The sequence below is a fragment of the Physella acuta genome, unplaced genomic scaffold, assembly GCF_028476545.2.
Source record: "Physella acuta isolate Inbredline_101_S28 unplaced genomic scaffold, ASM2847654v3 ptg000546l, whole genome shotgun sequence".
Lineage (NCBI taxonomy): Eukaryota > Metazoa > Mollusca > Gastropoda > Physidae > Physella > Physella acuta.
The window spans coordinates 98,483-115,000 of record NW_026732065.1 but is presented as its reverse complement, the minus strand read 5'-3'; positions in this window follow the sequence as shown (position 1 = coordinate 115,000).

Genomic DNA, 16,518 nt, shown 5'->3' with positions numbered 1-16,518 from the left:
ACATTAAAAATAACGTATCAAGTAATTAAGAAAGACAGCATAGTTACATCTTTTAGCGTACGGGGGCGATTTCATAATTTAAAAACTGTCTCGCACCTTAGAAATATGTAAACAATTATATGGTTGTAGTTGTAAATAACATATAGTTTTCATTTTTACGGGATTAAACCGCTACCCTAAAAAACTTTATATATTTTTGATCACCCTTTTTTATGAGTTTTTCAATTTTTTCTTATGCACAAGCTCTCAACAATTAGAATGTAGTAATTCGAATAGTATTGTCATGACACTAATCATAAATAGTTTAGAGGTCATGCTGGCGTGAGAGGATGGCTTCGGTCAGGTAGAATCTGTAGGTCAGGTAGATTATGGTCAGTCTAGGAGAAATAATATAATTATAGCTGGAGATAACAGTGTGACGGTCAGCTGACTATTGCCGTGTGGGTAGTTGGAGATAGGTAGCGTTAGTGATGGATTGATAAGTTGAGTGTAAATACAAAAGATAGCTGCAGTGAGCTTAATTCAATTAGTAATAAAACAGATAGTGTTAGTTACCTCACAAGTTAAAGACAGTTACAAATACTATGGACGTTTCGACCCAAGGTCTTCGTCAGCACACAACAGTGTGGTTACAGATTAGACAGAAAAAGACAAACAGTAACACATTTTTTGACTTAGCTCTACAGTGAAAACACGTCTTGTCTGCAAGTCACGATATCCAAAAACCGAGATGCGTGATAAGGACGCTTGGACACCGTATAGGGGTGGGGTTGGGGGCATGGTGTATGCGGGAGGGGGGGGGGGGTTGGTTAGGTGAAAGATACCTGTTCATTCAAGCCATCAGGTGGGTGGCCGTTTGCCAAATTTAAGTACTAGTCGCGTTTCAATGTTAGGCGGTTTTTCCCACTTTTTCTTTAACTTGCTTTCGCGTCTGTTTGTTTGTCTTTCCATCAAATCTTGCGATCGAAATTTCGGGCACTTCCCAGTTAGCTAGCGCGCTGAAATTTTAAGGGAAGCTTTGTTTCCGATGACAATACAATATTCAATTATTATTATTACTAAATTGATCCTTGGAGAAATTTTATTGACCATTTTAGACTCCTATTGATTTGTACAAAAAAGGGACATAACCTAGTAATTGTAATTTGTAATTTGATAAAAACAAGGTTCGGTACTTTCCCTCTTCTGGATTACTGAAAAACAAATGAAAAATCATGAAGTAGCGATCACGCGATTGGCTGAGTAGTGGTCACAGAAGTAATATGTTGATGGTCAAATGTTTTGCACGCGAGGGCAAAATGGAGAAAGAAACGGCAACACAGAAGAAACGTCGATTGGAGAAGCGCAATGCAGGATACAGATTGGAAAATCTTCCTGAACGACCAAAACTTATGGACGAAGGTGAGTATCAAAAGAAGCTTGAAAAAGATCGAAACCGAAAATCTGCTGCTTTAGCAATGGAGACAGAAGAACAAAGTGTCTCTCGTAAAGCAAAAGATATGGAGACAGAAGAACAAAGTGTCTCTCGTAAAGCAAAAGATAGAGTGCGTCATGCTACTGCTTGTGCGATTGAGACAGAACAAGAAAGGGTCTCTCGTCTTGCTAAGCAGAAAGAACGAACTGATGCTGCACTTGCGATTGGGACACAACAAGGAAGAATCTCTCGTCTTGCTAAGCAGAAAGAACAAACTGCTGCTGCCCTTGCGATTTAGACAGAAGAAGAAAGGGTCTCTCGCCAAGCAAAAGACAGAAAACGTCATGCTACCGCTCGTCAAGACAAAGAAAGGCATGAAGTAGAATTGCAACGTCGACGCACTGCTTACGCTCAACGTTCGGCAGTAACGAAAACATTTTTCGACTCGATAAACACTTTTTTGCAATATAACTTGTGACATTCGTCATAAGCAGTGCTATCTTATTCAGGTGACAAAATATCACATACTTGCTTCTAAGGGATACATTCCCCCTGAGCTTGCGCAAAAGACTGTGCTAGAAGTTCGTCACCGATGTAACTCACACTTGCGCAACAATAAGAAGAACATGGCTCCGACGAAAGCCTACTGGAATAACCTTGATCCTGGTGAAGTTCCCGACGTAATTGTAAATTTGAGCGAGTCTGAATACAGACTTTTACGTCGTATAAATCCATACATTAAAATTATCAAGTTTAATGGCCGCTTTGGCCGATATGGATTCAAGGGTCAGGCTATTCTATTTGCGCTCGATATATTTGAAGTCAGCGAACAATTACCATCGATGTTGCCTCGCTCAAGCGATCATTCCGGCATGGTTATTGTCACTGAGACACTTGAGAATTTGAATATTTCGCGTGACTTTCCCATTTCTCGCCAGCGCACTAACGCCGCACTTCGTTGGTTGATAAAAAACAATCCTCTCTACAGTGATGTGACAATTAATCATTTTGCGCGCCTCGTTCCAGAAGACTTGGTTTGAGTTGTTCCTCCGGAAACGCAACAGGAACAAGAAGATGATTTGATTAATGTACCAACAATGCCTAATGAAATGCAAAATGAACCAATTGCGCGCAGTTTATACACTCGAATAAACGAGTCGTCTCGAATTGTTCACAGCAATTGGCATCAAGCACAAAGTCACGTTTCTTTTCTGGCTTTGCTGGAGTTCAATGTTTTGCTATGGTGACAGCGAACATTATCCAAGTTTCGATTCACCCCCCTTGTCAATGGGATATTAATGTTATTAATCAGAATATGCTAGCCGGAGATGATTTATATGCCAATATTCGTGCTATAACTGAAGTCAGAAGAAATCAAGCTGGAGTAGCTCAGATTCCACGTGATGGTTTCTTGATGTTGGAAAACCTGAATGTTGTACGTTACGATATCAAGATGTTTGAAAAAGCCTTTAAACTGGAATATGACGATAATTGGCTATGCAGTGGCAGTCTGGATGACAGACGAAACGATAGAGTTAATGGTCTGACGTTGCGCTATGGTATTGCACGCCTATTCGAGGAACACAGTGCTGGCGTCCTTATAGTCCATGGCTCGACATTGGGATTGATGCATTTTGACGGAAAGTATTACTTTACCGATTCCCATTCTTGCGGTCCGAAAGGAAAAAGCGGAAGCGCCAATGGTCGAGCATGTGTAATAGAGTGCGATACTACAGAAGAACTGCGTATAGTAAAACGCACAGTGGGATCTCGAAACATAGAGTACAGAATTAGCTACAATGATGTTCTTCTTAATGGTGAAATTATGCAGCTAAATGATTACTTACGCATGCACAATTTACCTTCGGATGAAATTTCTGATGCGAATGTGAATGGCGAGGCCAGAATTTATGAAATGCCCGCACACGAAAGTAACTACGTTCACATGCAAACTTCCGTCATGGCTCCCATTAATATTGTTCAGCCTGATGTAGAAGATGTACTCGTTGAGGGAGAAAATATTAATGAGATCCGGCGAGAAAACGGAAACTATATTGTAAATGTTGACCATGATCGAAGGGCTGTAGAGTTATCATGGTATGATCTCTTCCCATATGGAAAAAATGGCCTGAATGAGGATCGCCCAGTTGACATCACTCCGCTGGATTACTTCCAGGCGCGAATTATGGGAAAAATTAAACGTTTCCAACGCACTGATTACCTTTTCTATGCGCTCTCAATGTTTGAGTACTATCGAGCTAAGTCAAGCATTAGCGCATGTGTTAAGAACGTTAGAGGTCAGGAAGGTGCTGTAGAGAATCTCCACCTTGACATGAGAAACTTACGTGGATCGGCAGCATACTGGTCAACTGCACATAGCGAGTTAGTTGCCATGATTCGCATTCTCGGTCCACCAACATGGTTTCTCGCGTTAAGCTGCAATGATCTGAACTGGAAAGACATGCGCATTGCATTACTGCATGTCGATAATAGATCGCACGAAAATCCAATGAACCTCAGAATTGATGAGGTTCAGCGCCTAATCGAACGATATCCAGTCGTAGTAAGTCGCCATTTCTCGAGTAGAGTGAACGCCTTCTTGAAATTCATAAAGGCAGATGATAAGGTTCTTGGTGGCAAAGTCAAGGACTTCTGGTGGCTTATAGAGTTCCAAAAAGAGTTCCAAAATGGTAGTTTGGATTAATAACGCTCCTTCATTTGAGTCAGAGGAAGGAATAAAACTTATTGATGAGGTAATATCTTGCCGATATCCGTGTGAAGATTAAGATCCCGATATGCATAATTTGGTGAAGCGAAACCAAATACACAAACACACACACACATGTTATAAAAATGGCAAAGATATGTGTCGATTTTGCTTTCCGCGTCAGCCATGCAATCAGACGCGAATTCTCGAACACACATGAGTTCATTAGAAATGGTGGACGACCTTGTGTTTTAAAAAGACGACAAGAGGACAGGTTTGTCAATAACTACAACCGCATCATCCTCGAACTCTGGGATGCTAATATTGACATTCAGCCATGCGGAAACGATGAGAGAATCGCATACTACATTGGCAAGTACATCTCGAAAAATGAGCCAACGATTATGAACGAATGAGTTACAGAAGCGATTCGAAAAATTCGTCGTGAAGACACAAAGATTTCGCGAAAAATGTTCAAAATTTGCATTCGAATTTTGCATTAGCGTCAAGTCTCAGCATGCGAATGTGTCTATCGATTGTGTCACTTACCGTTGCGAGGAAGTACGAGAAATTGTGTGTTCCTTAATACAAGGTTGAAGCATCAGCGCTATCGCAGCCTTCTTTTTGCGGAAATGAAGCAACGGGCGTAGCGTCTAACTTCTTCGATGGTTACGAAAAGCGCCCAAAGCAACATCCTGATTATAATTTTAAGAATATGTCTTTGATTGAGTTTGCTATGTTATTTGAACCACATTACGGCAAACGCTTTGATGACTCCGAAATAAGTGTTGATGCTGATGAAGAAGAAGAACAACAGCAAAACGGTAGAAAAAAACTTATCACACTCATAGACGGTTCAAAAATGGCAGTACGAAATATGCCTGCAGTCGTACGAGTGCCATATTTCCAACTGCAAAGAGTTTCGGGGAACTTTTTCTACTCTCTCCTCGTGCAGTACCAGCCTTTCGAAAATGAGAATGAGCTACTTGAAGGCTACGATTCTGCTCGAGAGGCATTCCTTGCTCGAGAAGATCAGCTTAAAGAAATGAGCAAATATATGGAGACATTCCGAAGAAGAGATAAGCATTTAGAGAATGCTTTTGTTCAAGCAAATGCTTTTAATCTCTTGCAGCCTGAGGAATTCAATGAGGCTGAATTCGTAGAAGAAGAAGTTCTCGATCAAGGCATGACTGATGAACAGTTCCAGTCTGCGTGTGCTGCAATGAGCGTCAAGCAATTTCAGCTATACAATCATGTGACAAGTTGTATTCAAGAACAGCTCAATGGAAGTACCAGAAGACTCAGACTCTTTGTGACAGGTGGCGCGGGAGTTGGCAAGAAATTCACCTTTAATGTTCTTAAGAACCAAGTGAATCGATGCTACGGTAAAAATTCCGTAAAAGTTGCAGCTCTTACTGGAGTCACTGCTAGATTAGTTAAGGGCTCTACATTACATACCACATTCAAGTTACCCATTCAACGAGATGGTAATTTTATCCTCTCTGAAATGTAAATGCTGACAGGTAACTATCTTAAAGTTATGAGACAGCAATGGAAAGGTGTTGGATTTGTCTTCATCGATGAAATTTCAATGGTAACTTATGAAATATTGTGTATGATAGACTCTCGTTTGAGACAGCTAAAAAGGGAGCCCAAAAAGTCTTTGGTGGAGTTGATGTAATTGTATTTGGCGATTTGATGCAATTACGCCCAATAAAGGCATCATTTGTATTTAAGCAGCCAGCCAGATTTCAGCCAGCTGTTCATCTTTGGCGTCTATTCGGTCTAGTCGAATTGACTGAAAATATGCGACAGCGCGGTGATACAACTTTCGCTGATCTCCTAAATGCATTACGAATTGGCGAGCTTAAAGTTCCTCATTTCGAGCTCTTAATGTCGAAAACTCTTAAAGAGCCAACTGGAGAATTCGCACTAAATAAGGCAATCAGAATTTATCCGACAAGAAAAATGGTCGAGGATCACAATTATTCTGTTTTGCAATATTATCGATCGCAAGGCACTCGAAATACAAGATTGAGTCTCAGGATCAAATCATTGATTCTGGAAGAAACGCCGACAAAATCGACATGAGCAAAGTTGTATCCAACGATATAAATAAGACTGGAGGATTGCAAAAGGAATGGAAATATTCCTCGGCGCTAAAGTGATGTTGAGAGCGAACATCATCGTTGAAAAGGGACTTGTGTTAGGTCAGAATTCCACAAACACCTATTCACTAGATAATTACAGGGTACACAGTAGGGATGGACAGTAGGTGACACGTTCAAAGGAGACTGACCGCTCTGACAGGACAATAGTAGTCTTTATACTGACCAGTAGCCAGGGTTGTTAGCGCCAGGGGGGATAATTTGTTAGGTCACATGTTCTGAGCTCATTGTCCAGTGGGAACAGCTAAGGGGTTAAGACAGGGGTATAAATACAGGCAGGTTAGTTAGTCTCTCGCTCTCTCGCACAAGCGCTCCCGACGTTAGCGGTTAGGGGAAGCCCCGCTAGGCAGAACAGGCATTCAGCACATTAATAAACAGCATAAACTAAGAAGGTCTCCTGTTCCGTTGATTACTTCACTGTAGCTGACTCGGGTAGAATAATTAAATACCCCTAGACAACGACGGCCTTATTGGCTAGTGCCCGAGCCAGTGTCAGCAACGCGACCAGATTGATAAAGACATTCCCTACGTAAGCACTGACTTTGGGCCAGATGGAATTCATCGGATTGAGCCGAGATGCGTAGAATTTGATGAAAACTGAATTATGGAAAAGTTGAGCGAAGACAACTGCCCATAATTCTATGCTGGTCATGCACAGTGCATAAAATGCAAGGCTGCACAGTTGATTACGCAGTTGTCTATTTAGGACCAGCGCTTTTTGAAACGGGCCAGGCGTATGTTGCGCTTAGTCTAGTACGATCACTCGAAGGCGTACGCATTGTGGAATTGGATTGCAGCAAGCTAACAGGAAAAAAACCCTGCAATGAGGAAAGTCTACAGGAGATGGAAAGAATGCGTCGACACGAACCTCCAGCTGATCCTGAATAATAAGCGTGTCATGCCTGGTATAAGTCCCTTTTATCTTTGTGTTCGTCCTTTGTGAGTGTTTGTATTCGTTTACCCCAAAAAAGGTGAATGCGAGAAGATAAAATCGATAGCATGATTTGAATGAAAACACACAGACAAAGACTAAAAAGTAGAAAATAATTATCATTAACAAAAAAAAAAAACTCACGTTTTCTGATTGAACTAAACAGTAGAAAATAAATGCTATACATCACAATAAAGCAAGCGATCACTCTACTATAAGCGATCGCAAATTGCGTGCACATTATGACAAAAAATGAAAAACGTGGGGCGCCGTGATTTTCTTACAGATTAGTTAGAATGGAGTAGAGTATGTTGTATAGACTAGTTAGTAAAAGGAGTACAAGATCAATTTGTGTTGGGATCTATATATATATATAATTCTCTTCTTGAAGACGATAGAAAACACCAAGCTGTAAGCGCGCCTCCTTGCAGTCCCATCTCTTCCTCTCTAGGCATATCCCTACCACCCCCACCCCCACCCCCACCTGGTCTGGTAAGCTGTGGCTTACGCTAAATGTTTACAATCGTAGAGCCAGGTTTAGTGACGGCTATTAGGGGCAGATAATTTAATTTGAAACGATTTTAAACTTAGGGGAGGTAACTAAGAGGAGGCTGCTTTCACGGGTGGGGGGGGGGGGGGGGTTGTAGGGTAGGGGTTGGGGGAAATAGCGGCGTATGATACGCCGCGGGTCGGCTCGTAGAGAATATTATCTATCTTGAATTGGACTAGTGTTATGATTCCACATACTGTGCCAGGTTTATATAAGAAGAGTTGAATGTGTTAGGGTATAAATGACAGTATACCAATAACATAATCTATATATAACTAAAAATCTATATATAACTTTAAAAAAACCTCCTCTCACAAGTATACATAATAAAAAAATACATTTATATTAGTACGCTTTAAATTCACTGTCAAAAACACATGGGACCGTCACAAAACATAAGTTAAAAACTAATTTGCTTTATTATATAAAATCATTGGGCGTTTTTATTTTAAATCAACTTTTTTTGCGACCAATCCTTTTATTATTATCTAATATATAAAGCTCAGTTTTGTAACGTGTGGCAAAAAAAAGTTTGTCGTTGACATTTCTACGGATTTAAGTGTTAGATTTTTTATCGTGCTCAAAGTCTAAATTTACGAGTCAAAAAATTACCATTGAAAGTCTTTAAAAACAATTTTCATTCTATTTACTTAGAAGAATAATGTTCAATTATGAACACGACATAAAATTTTTAAAAAGTGTATCGACGTTTATAAAATTTCTAAAATTGTGTCGGAAATGTATTGACTGCAAAGTTACTTCCCTTTAATGAAAAATAAATCCTTAAGAAGAGAGAATTAACATTTTATTACTTTGTTTTTGGTGTTAAGAAAAAAAAAATAATTACACAATTAGCGGGGATTGATTAAGTGCAATGTCGTTAGGTATTTTTAACACTGCCTTTTATTTATTCTATACACTGAACATACTGTTCAATAATTATTATTTTTTTTTTAAATCAATAACATTTAATAAGCCAGGTCCTACAAATCATATACGTTTATTTCTTTCCATTTACGGATAAGCTTGGAGTATTATCATTTTTGTTCACTAAATTGAAACAGGCGCGTCCGCCGGCGCCCCTGCACGGTTTGATTTGGCACCCTGGGCTATCATGTGAGCGCTATGCTATGCGATAGACTATGGATAAGAAAGGTTACTATAGTCTTTAAGTGAATCAAATCCGGGCGTCCTCCGGCACCCCGACAGGGTGCTATTTGGCGCCCCGGGCCTTCCGGTGTACGCTATGGTATCTACGTTCGCGTGAGTTCAAAATACTATAAATAAGTTATGCACTATAGGCGTTTACTAAGTTCAATCAGGCGGTGACGTCATGGTGCGTCCTCTGGCGCCCAGACAGGGTGCTTTTTGGGGTCCCGGGCCTCCCGTGTTCGGTTTCGCGCCTACGTTCATTAAAGTGAGTGCAAAAGACTATGAATAAGTTGGGGTACTATAGTTGTTTATTAAGTTGAAGTAGGCGATTCAGCCCCGTGAGCACTTTGCGTTTATATTCGCGTTAGTGTTTTCTTTGTGTTTAGGTTGGGTTTGCGTTAGTGGTTGCGTTTTGATTTGGTTCGTTTTTGTTCTTTCTTTTTTCGTTTTCGTTTGTGTTTTATTTTCATTGGGTTTGTGTTTGTATTTGTGTTTGAGGTTGGTTTTGCGTTTGGATTTGGTTTGTTTTCGTTTGTTTTTTCTTTTGTGTTTTTTTTCTTTGGGTTTGTGGTTGGTTTTGCGTTTGTATTTGGTTTGTTTTCGTTTGCTTTTTCGTTTGTTTTTTTCTTTGGGTTTGTGTTTGTGGTTGGTTTTGTGTTTGGATTTGGTTTGTTTTCGTTTGCTTTTTTCTTTGTGTTCGTATTGGTGTTTGTGGTTGTGGTTGGTTTGTTGTAAGTTTTTGTTTTCGTTTGTATTTGTAATTGTGTTAGCGTTATGTTTGCGTTTTGTTGTTTTGGTTTTGGTTGGTTGTGGTTTGGTTTGCAATGCCGGGTTTATGATGATTACTAAACACACAGGTGATGGTCTTTAACAGAAGGGTTTTTCACAGAAGCCAGAGCAGGGCCTGGCCGGGACGGCTAGTTCTTGTATATTATTACGCCAGAAGTGGAAAAAATGATAATTTTGATTAAGTTTGTAGATAAAATTAAAAAAAAATATTTAAAGTTATAATTACTGCCTGGTGTAAAAGAAAGATATAAATTTTGCACAGTCAGTTAAAATAGTTTCTTTAAAAACAAAAAAATTCCTTTAGACATATTATTCTGACATGCACAACAGATAATAGCATATACAAGTGGTAATCGCCATGCATTGCAGTGAGAGTAATTAATTAGGTTTTGTACAGACAATGTTGAATTGAAAATATTTTGGTATTGATCCTACATACCAACTGAAAATTAAAATAAATTACTTTTCAAATATGAAATTAACCTACCATTTTAAAAAATGTAATTGGCAGTTTTTACACGAGTTTTTGCCTCTGATTACATTATTTTAAAACCTTTTTTTTTCTTTGAATTCAAAGTTGATCAACATTGTTTATCCATAAAAAATAAACGAATCATTAAAAATCTTACCAGCATGAAAAGACGCTTCAGCCGTTTGAAAAAAGCTTTTCACAGCCCGACATGTATACACGCCTATATCAGCAATCGCAAAGTTATAAAGTTGGATTGTCTTATCATACTGGCCGTCGATAGTGGCGCCATTGAATGACCATTTGTAAGAATCTGCGGTGTAAGTAGCATCTCCGCATGATATAACAAGGGTAGATTCTAGTGCTATATCACCAGTACTAACGGTGGTGATAGTTGGGACTGCAAGAACATTATCACCTGCAAAATAGAAACAAAAAATAGAACGACGACAATATTACTATTACCTGATGCTATTTTACTTAATTAAAACTTTACAATGCCTGTTATTAAATGTAATTACCTATTGTTATTTTGATAGTGCTGTCTGAAGATACCGTTGTTGAGGTAGGAGTAATATAATATGTGGCACGACATATATAAGTATCTTCGCTGGCTACATCTGTAGGTATTGGAAACGTTCTATTCGAAGTGGTTACTTTGGCAACTGACTTATCTGACTGAAGGCATAACATAAAATATGAGAGTATTTATATATGTAATAAACAATGTATGTTTGTGTGTGCGGTTCTTTGTTTGATTGTCTTTTGTGTATTTTTACACTTTGATGACACTCTGGGAAGTGTTTAGAATACTTCATAAGAGGTATCTGCAAAAAAAAATATTTCAAACTCGCTTGGGTGGCGCCCCGGCAGGGAGAAATTCGACTCTTTTTTATACACGTTATACTTATATAAGAAAAGCCAATGTGCGCACTTCTCTCTCTCTTTCTCTCTCTCTCTCTCTCTCTCTATCTCTCTCTCTCTCTCTCTCTCTATATATATATATATATATATATATATATATATATATATATATATTATATATATATATATATATATATGTCCGCAACATTTTTGAGGCAATGTGATCAGTATGATAAGCGATATATGGAGAACTTAAAGATACGGACTTTTCTTGAAACAAATATGTTGGATGTTTTAAATATAGAAACTATACTAAGCATACTGCCTAGCTTTGCTTAAGTTTTAAAATTGAGAATTTGAATGATTAATTAATAAGTGATTGGCTGTTACGTGGAGTGCTTAAATGCCTATGTTCAAAGAGTCTCGAGTAATTTCATTTCATGCCAACATGGGTGGAGTATTCACAAACTTATTACTCGCAAGGTTATTAGAACTGCAAAGGCTTCCTAAATAGTATAAATAAAAAAAATATTATAAATTCAGTATTGCGATTAATTTTTACAATTTCAGTACAATCCATACTTTAATTAATAACAAAATATCTTCTGAAACGAATGCTATAATTTGTAATTTTTGTTTTTTCTTTAAAAATAGTATAAAATATATTTTTAAAATAGTACTTTAATAAGTTATCTCCATTGTACAGAGACCAAATGACTTAGTCTTTGTTTAGAAACACTTGTGTATATAAAAAATACGGCATGTGGACAAATCTAACGTTAGTAAAAGGTTTTCTCCGACGGCAATAATGTTTTTTGTTACCCTCCAATGTCGGTCTACGACCTCTCAAAATATTGGGGGGGGGGTCGTTCGTCAATTTATTTATATATATATATATATCTTAAATAAGGCGAATTTCACTCGAGGTCATCGTTTCGCCCTCGTCGAGGGGTTTAAGTCTGACTAACAGTTTTTCCATTCGGCCTAGTCATCTATAGAGGTGCACGCAAAAAATTAGCCAAATATACAGAAGTTAAGAACCCTAAAATTTGTGTTGAAATTACCCTATTTTTCACATAAAACACAAAGATTATATAGGCTAATACGACAGCTTTGACAACTTTACGAAGTTTTCTCAGATTTTCCGAGTTTTTTCTGACACTCCTTGGCGTTCTCCTACTAGCCCACAAAATATCAAGGGGGGGGGGGGGGCGTCGTTCGGGAAAAGTTTTTTTTAGAAATATAGCCCATATAAGTTTTGACCCCCTCTCCGAGGACTATGCGGCCGACCGGCACCGGCCATCGTGTTCTATCGCCTAAGGCAGAATCGTGAAAAAATTAAAAGCGTCAGTGGCGCCGGGAATCGCCCAATCGAGCACCCAAGCCTTTGCTTTATATATAGAAAGATTTTTATTTAAACAACAAAAACAGATAAAAGTATATTCGAATGTAGAGACACATTTTTTTATGCAACATGAAAAGTGTTTATTTTTTACAACAACGCTATAAAAATGACGTTATTTGTCAAATGTATAAACGACGGAAAATACACTAAACTAATGACATAAGCCTCTGAGATCTAAGGCCTAAGTCCCAAGGTCTTACGTCTATGGTTCATGGTTCAAGTTTTAGGGCTTAGGGTTTAGGGTTTAGGTTTTTATATGGTACTTCTTTCTTCTTCTTCTTCGTTCTTCTTTTTATTCGTTCTTAATTTTTAGTGTTGGGAGTGATCGAGCCTTATCTGCCAAGGGTTTGAACTAGAGACTTTTTCGAATTTATCAACCATGAGCTTTGCCGACTCAAACATGCTTCCATCACAATTAAGGATAACGTGTCAACTGGTTATGCGCCATTGACCCCGATTTCAGCCTGCTTTTCTTTTTGGATTTGCTTCCATAGCCTTTGTCCAACCAGGAACAAACTAAAAGGCAGCAGTTGTTTGATTTTGGAGTTGTCTCTCCTAGAAGAGTGGCTGTAACCAGCTAACGATCATCCTCTGCCCGAGGGTTCGAACTCGAGACTTTTCGGTTTAGCAACCATAAGCTTTGCCGACTCGACCACGCCGACCCCCTTTTTAGGGTTTATACGTTAGTGTTTAGGGTTTTGGGTTTCGAGCTTAGATTTTAGGTCTTAGATAGTAGGGCTCAGGGTTAGGGGCTTAGGGCTTTGGGCTTTGGGCTTTGGGGCTTAGGGCTTAGGATTTAAGATTAATGGCTTATGACAGGGCTAAAGGCATCAGGCTTCACACATACGACAAATGAGGCCAAGGCACTAGGCACTAGACATGAGGCATGAGGCACTAGGCATGAAACACCAGGCATTAAAAACTAGGCATGCGGTCTTAGGCATGAGGCACGACATTAGGTACTTGACATGAGGCATAAGACACAATTTATGAACAGTGAAGTTTAAATTATATAGGGTCAGTGTTTGGATAAAGGATAGGGGATAAGGGATGAGATAAATAGTTAGCGGATAAGTGGATGCAAATGCGGTTTGATATTTCTATACGGCATGGTAATTATAACAATTGTTATAGGAATATTGTAACATTTAAAGAGGCAAAACATTACCTTAAACATGTTAAACAGGTCACCAACCTGAGGTAATAGCTCGTATGTGAGTTTTACATTATAATTCAGATATTCCGGCACGGGTTCAGTCTTGCAGTCAACAATTGGTGGATTGGCGTTTAGATTATAAGCCACATCTCCAGTGATTAACCCAGCTGTTGGGTCTGTTACTGTAACAGTCACACCCGAAATTGTCAAACCTGTAAAAGCATGCTAGTTAAATATAAACCCTTCACGAACTTTCAAAGCGTTATCACGAGAAATAAAATATAGATTGTGTTGTTATTTACAAGCTTTTATTTAACTCACTGTCTCTGTCTATCTGTCGTCAGTCTGTCCGTCTAAATCGAAAGGACCGAGCGAAAAATCTGGCACTTTTTACTGACAGATACGGTTCAAAGTTGGCGCGAGGGTCAATACATGAAGACAATGCAATCTGACATTAAATTTGACTTATTTGGATGTCTAATTATTTTGTCCAAATTAGTAGGCTGTCTCATCCAACTGATCCGCACTATTATACACGTGTCATCACGTTCATTAGGTGTGTAATGGTTTTAAAATTAAAAAACTCTATTGTAAATTTAAAATAAATAAAGTAGGCCTACTGAAAAAAAATTCATCAAATACATTTAAATAAAAAACATTTATTTAATAATGCACTAAAAAGTAGAACATAAATTACACACTACTATTTAAATAACTATAAAGAAATGTGTGGGTCTCTTCTTAAATATTTGTAATGGTATATCTATATATATAAAAAGCAATGTATGTTTGTGTGTGTGTGTGTGTGTGTCTGTCCTTTATGCATTACTACACCTCTCATCACATCGCCGTGAAACTTTGGGAAGTTGTTGAGAATATTCATGGGGAGGTTTCTGCGAACAAAAATATTTCAAATTCGGCAGAGCGCGATTTGTTTTTTTTCTATATACGGTATATAAAAAATAAAAGTCGATTTTGGTTTGGCATCTTTCATCCGATAGCCATGATACTTTGGGGAATTCATCATACCACTCTAGGGAAGGGTTCTGTAAAAAAATTATTTTTAATTTCGTAAGGGCGGCGCCACGGGAGGGTCCGAATTTTCTCAATATGCGGTATATAAAAAATAATAAAAGTGAATTGCAGTGACACCGTTCATCCGATAGGCATGAAACTTTGGGGAGTTCATCATAAAACTCTAGGGAAGGGTTCTGTAAAAATTCATTTTTAATTTCGCAAGGGCGGCGCCATGGGAGGGTGCTATTTCTCTCTATATACGGTACATTTTAAAAATTAGTCGATTTTGGTGTGACACCGTTATCCGATAGCCATGAGACTTTTGGGGAGTTGATTAGAACAATTTAGGGAAGGGTTCTGTAAAAAATATACTTTTTAAATTTTGCAAGGTCGGCGCCACGGGAGGCTGCAATTTTTCTCTATATACGGTATATAGAAAATAAAAGTCTATTTCGGTTTCACATCGTTCATCCGTGTACCATGAAACTTTGGGGAGATGATTAGATCCCTCAATGGTAGGGTTCTGCAAAAAAATATTGTTTAATATTGCAAGGGCGGCGCCCCCAGGGGGGAGTGCTTTTTTTTCTCAATACACAGGATTTATAAAAAATAAAACTCGGATGCGATTCATCCGAGTGCCATGAAACTTTAGGAAGTAGAGGAGTATACTCCCGAGAATATTTCTGCGAAAAAGAAAACTAAAGTTTCTTATGGGCGGCGCCATATAGGGTACAACTTTCGTCAATACACGGATTGGCGCCCAGAGTTTTAGAGCAACTATGTTGGCCCTTGGCACCCGTTAATCGAGCGTCCTGCATAGCGAGTAAGGGGTACTACTATACTCAGCGGTAAAACTACAACAGTCTTCTAAAAATAACTTTGTAACGCGTGGAAATCGTTCTGTACAGTTTCGTCAACTTGCCAAAGATGAAAAAAATACTTTTTGAATATGAGGATCCTACTGTAGAGTTTCGTCACTTTGCGAATGATGCAATAAGCATCTACTATTAGACAATCCAGTCAGAAATTGAGATCGAGCATCTAATAATAGACCATTAGTAACGCTAGCATATTGCATCAGTCACACTGATTTTTAAAACATGTCAAATATTTTTTTAGGTGTTAAAGAAAAAAGCCTGTTCATTTGTGGCACTTTAGCGAATGATGAAATCTGCATCATTATTAACAGGATGCTATTTGACACGATGGCGCCTTTTACTTTTAAGGAGCCAGGGGTCGTACGCCGCGCCTATGCGGTAGTGTAATTGGGAGGGGGGGGGGGGTGAGGGCCCTGAGAGCGCCCCTGTACGTCTATGACACATGGGCGGTCACCGAAGTGTGTTCTAACATATTATTTCGGTGAGTGATTAATGTACACTCAATGTTTACATGCGGTAGTGTAGGTAAACCTGTGTCCCCATATTTATGATTTAAGCGCAGGCATTGTTTACATTTAAATAACTCACTTTTAGAAAAGACGGTCACGCGTCTAAGAACATATGATTGGAAACGCGTTGGTGAAATCTTTCTAATACATTTCGTCATATTTTCTTCTATCCCCGCTTCAACGCGCGGGGGACGGGTACATTAGTAATATATACAAAAGTGACCCACGCTTTTCTTTAATAATTATTGCTTTTTAAGAACTCTTGATACTTTAGATCTTGGAGCGATGCCTAGCATTAACTAACTGTCATGTATTTTGCTATTAGTATAATGTTGACAACCATTAATGTAGTTAGAAAATGTTTATCTCTCCCCGGTTAACGAGATTTCTAATTTCAAGTGAGAGAGAACGAGACTAAAAAGTCATATTAATGAGGCCAACTATAATAAATAAAATACTAAAATTGCTAAATTGCATTGGTTTAGAATATACATTATTAAATTACGTTT